The sequence below is a fragment of the Mesoplodon densirostris genome, chromosome 4, assembly GCF_025265405.1.
Source record: "Mesoplodon densirostris isolate mMesDen1 chromosome 4, mMesDen1 primary haplotype, whole genome shotgun sequence".
Classification (NCBI taxonomy): domain Eukaryota; kingdom Metazoa; phylum Chordata; class Mammalia; order Artiodactyla; family Ziphiidae; genus Mesoplodon; species Mesoplodon densirostris.
The window spans coordinates 71,265,580-71,270,548 of NC_082664.1; the positions used below are offsets into that span (position 1 = coordinate 71,265,580).

The 4,969-nt window shown below is 35.6% G+C and overlaps 1 non-coding gene across 1 annotated transcript; it reads right to left on the reverse strand.

Annotated features, from left to right (window-relative positions):
- Nucleotides 1–909: 909 nt before the first annotated feature.
- TRNAD-AUC (transfer RNA aspartic acid (anticodon AUC)) lies at nt 910–982 on the reverse strand. Its single transcript has one exon. It is a non-coding gene; the product is annotated as a tRNA-Asp (tRNA).
- Between the last annotated feature and the right edge of the window lie 3,987 nt (nt 983–4,969).

The window sequence follows — 4,969 nt, forward strand, 5'->3', positions numbered from 1 at the left end:
CTCTGACTCCCCACTCTACTGTAGACTTCTGTGCAAAATCCACATTCTGAGGGACAGTCAGGGTGGGAATGGTGGAGAAAGGAAGCAATAAGGGTGGTGTGACACCCTCCTTAAGTGGCTTATGAGTACCTGACTTCTGTGAAGTGAGCAGAGATGAAAAATAGAAGTAAAATTTGTTCCTGGAAACAAGTGAAACTCCTCCTTGAGAATGTCAGAAGGGGAATTTTGAGAAAAAGATGAAGTGTACAATAAAATTTATATGTGCTAAGACCTAGCAACAATCTGAGTACTTTTGTAAATGGGACCACTCTCATAGTCACAGGCTAGTGATATTTGGATATTGACAAATTTTTCCCATAAGGCATAGTTGGACTGGGGTGATAGTCACTTAGATTACTAGACCTCTGTCAATCAGGAGAGGCTACCACTATATCGTGGAAACTTGTGACTTTTAAAATTTCTCTGCTTAAGTTCCATATTTTTTCAGTAATAAATTAGTGCATATTTTAAGCTGATTTTTGTTTTTGTGTAAAATTCTCAGTTGAATCAAGCTTTCAAAATATACGGTGTGGAGAAAAGTTAGTGTTATTTTCCTAGATTTTGAAGTAAGCTTTCTTGGCTACACTATGCCACTTAGCCCCATGGCAATTTCTCTCAAATTCAGGAACTTCAACTCTTCCTTGTTGAGGGGTTTAGTATATCACTGGAAATAAGTAATTGGGTAAAGAATCTTGTGAGAATGCTGGTCACTGATTAGCACATGGAAGACAGAGGGCTGCAGAGGCAGGGAGCATCACGATCACTCTAGGACACCACCACAAAAGTAGTTACAAGTCTTTCTTTCTTTTCTTTTCTTTTCTTTTTTTTTTTTTTTTTTTTGACTGCACCACAGAGCTTGTGGGATTCTAGTTCCCCGACCAGGGACTGAACCTGGGCCCTCAGCAGTGATAGTGTGGAGTCCTAACCACTGGACCACCAGGGAATTCCCTACAAGTCCTTCTTTTTCCTTCAAGGCACTCTGTTCAGCTTGGCCTCAAAATGATTCACAATTAAACATCTTCATCCAGATTCAGAAATATTGAAATAGCTTTTGACCTTTCTAGCTCTGAAACTTACCTAGATACAACATTTGGGTTCTTTCTGAGATTCTTCTCTCTTCCAAGTGACTAAGGGTTAAAAATAAAATCTTTCCTTGTCATCCTTAAAATAATGCACAAAATCCAAACAGGAAATTATTTTAAAACATCACCTGGAATTAATGGCAGTATTTTCTTTTGTTTTTAACTTTCAAAACTCTTTTTTTCTCCAAAGAACAAAAGCAAATGAATGCAATAATTATAATAGTAATAATCATAATAATATTAATGAAAATAGCTAACATTTATTTAGCACTTACTATATTCCAGGTTTTCATTTAATTACTTTACTATATTAACTAATCTTCCGAAAACCTTATGAGGAAGGTACTATTATTTCTGTGATATAGATAATGAAACTGAGGCCCAGAGAAGTTACTGATTTGCCCAGTCATACACTTAGTAAGTGTGGAACCAGTGTTTTAATGCAGCCTATATGACTCCAGTATCAGAGCTCTTAACTCTCAGAAATCTTCTTTGGTAATTCAAAACTTGTATTCTAATCCTAGGTATTGATGAATTGATTTTATTAGCTTCACTGGTTATGAATATCACACTTGATGAAGATGGCAAAGTTTATCTCCCAACATCATCTGATTGTACATCCTTGATACTTACATATAACACTTCGCAGAGTTCTAAACAGAATGAAGGTTAAGAAATTCAATCCTAAAACCATATCAATATAATTCTATTTGTGTGGCATGGAGTGATAATACCATTCTTTGAGTATCCACTATGTTCTTGGTACTGTGCTAGGTGATTTAGTGATACATCAGTACTATGAAGGAGGTATTGGTATCCCTATTTGCACATAAGAAAACTGAGGCATAAAGAAACTTTCACACAAAACTAGTAACTAGAAATGAGTTTCTAACCAAGGTATATCTGGATACATAACTTTTTACCAAGGTTTATTATTATTAAACCTAAATAAGGTACTTTATACTGTAGAATTCAAGAATTGTGGAAATGAGAATCTAAACTTTTCTCCAATCTTATTAGTGGTAAAGACAAAGGAAGAGGTAATGCCACTAGAGACATCATAGAGGTAGTATAGATTCACCTTTTAAAAAGTTATTTGAGAATGTAAATGGTGTTTTTCAGCACTTCTGGTCATAGTGATCTGTTTTTAGTCTGTAGCAGGGGTGACAATTTACATATAATGCATTAAATAAAAGTACTTTCCTTTATTACATAATGATCTTGTTCTGGAGCCGAAGCCCTGCTGATGAGAGAAATAAATTTTAGTTTGTTAATTATAAGTAGCTCATCTCTTCCAGATTAAAACAGTTGTCATGGTTGTAAAATATGTCCACATATTCTTTGATATTTCTCCCTTCAAAAGGTGGAGCCTGATTCTGTTCCCCTGAATGTGGGCTTACCTAGTGACTTACTTTTAAAGAAAAGAATATGGTGGAATTGATAATGTGTAACTTTTGAGATTAGAACATAAAGGTATTTTAGCTTCCTCTTTGCTCTTTCTCTGGTGCCACTCAGTCTAGAGGAAGCCAAGTACCCTGTCATGAGGACACTCAAAAAGCCCACAGAGAGACCCATGTGGCAAGGAACTGAGGCCTTTAGCCAATAGCTAGTGAGGAAGTGAGGCCTCCTGCCAGCAGCCATGTGAGTGAGCTTGGAAGCAGACTCTGAAGCCCCAATCAAGACTTCAGATGACAGAAGCTTTGGCTGACATTTTGTTTGCATTCTTACGTGAGAACCACCCAGCTAAGCAGTTCCTGAATTAATGAGCCATAAGCATTTTGAGATAATAAATGTTTGTTGTTTTAAGCCACTAAGTTTTTGGGTAATTTACTACACAGTAATACATAATTAATATAATAGTCTCTGTAAGGTAACATTCAGTGAAATTTAAATTCAAACTCCCTGATAAAATTAGCTTCTCCTCAAATTCCAAATTCCTCCAAGAGTCTCTCCTTCCCCATCTCCCATCCAAGGTGGAAGCTTTCCAGAGGAAACTTATGATGAATGTATTTTATACCATTCTCTAGGCCCTGCTCCCTCTACTGAGGGGACCCTCATTTCACCCAGACATTTTTTTCTTCAATCGAGTCCACTGAGAACTGATGTCATTTGAACATCATTCTGGAATCTATTCCTTCTGACTGTGAACTTGGTCGTAGTTTCTGGTCATGAGACACCTGCACCTTTCAGTTTTTGCCATGGACCCAGTCCTACTTTGATCTACTTGTATTCTCAGCAGTTGAGCCTGTGGATATCCTACACATCAGGTATGGGCCGTGAGGAATCTGATGCTCCACCGCCACAGATTGTTCCTATCCTGTTAGCTCTTGAGGCACCATACTCTCAGTGCCCTGTTTGCTGTGGAGTTTGTCTAAGATTATTGAAGTTTTCTTGACTGTATCCTGAGGATATAGAAACAAATTCTTTCACTGGAAATCTCTTAAAATTTTCTTTATTATATTTGTGAAATACTGGAAACAGCCTAAATACCCACACATAAGAAAGTAGTTGAATATCAACTATGGTACCTCTACACAATGGAGTACCATGCATCTGTAAATAAGAATGAGAAAGATATTTTCAGGATATATTGTTCTGTGGAAAAAGCAAAGTGCAAAAAAGTATTTATATAGTATGGGACCATTTAAGCAAGAAGGAAGAATAAGAGAATATACATGTATTTGCTCATTTGTGGAAAAGACTTATAGGAAGGATCAAACAGAAACTAAAGAGACTGGTTACATACAGGAGTGAGTGGAAAAGGGGTAGAAATAAAGAGGCAATGGGAACATGGTATAGGATTGAGGGAGAAGTAATACTTTTGTGAGGATACGTTTTTTATAGCTCTTACTCTAAGGATCATGATATTGTTTTATATACCTCTCAAATAAATAAATGATTAAATAACCCAGGATGTAAGGAGAACTCAAAGTGGAAACACAGTAACAAGTGAACCTAATTTTATTATAAATGAATAAAATAACCACACTGATGAAGGTGGGGATAAAAGAACATAAGTAACTTTAGAAAGCAATATTTTGACTAAATATAGTAAATCTAAAGACAAAAAGCAAGTTTTCCAAAAATGTTATACTCTCTTTAGTAAATTTGTTTCTAACACAGGTGTAAGTTAGCAATTCTAAAACTATTTTATATTCATACTAGGTTTGAACAAAAAGCAAATATATTGTTAATGAGTGCCATTTTTCTCATCGTCAGAGGAAGAGGTTACAAATGAAAATGAGAAAAGAGTAAAACGAATTCTGTCATGTTAAATTGGAATAAAACATATCAGTATGACTAATATTCTTTTAATATATATATATATATATATACACACACACACGCACACAGATGGATAGATACAGAAATAAATAGTTGTGTGTATTCATGTGTTATTACACGTACATCTATTTCCTAGCTTTATTCTCTGACAGGGCCTAGAAACAATGACTTCCCAGTAACAATAAGCACACTTAACATTTAGATCTTGGAATTTACATGTCATTCCAGTAAAAGGAACCAGGACTCCTTGGAGAAATAGCTGGTGCTGGAAAGGACCAGGGCAGGAAAAATACAAGATAAGACCAGAATGTTCCTTACAGAAAGTATAGAAGTATCCACAAAATGATGGAGGCATCTCAAAAATTCACCACAAAAACCAAGTTTAAAGCGCTCCCAACGACCAAAGTTGGGCCAATTAGAGAACAACCCAAATAATGTTAGTTTGAATTACAACCCCTAGATTAAAAACAATCATGGATGACTATACAGATATAAATCTGTAAATGGAAAAGTAAATAAAGAGAGTACTCTCCTTTACAGGAGAATATAAATTAATAAATCTA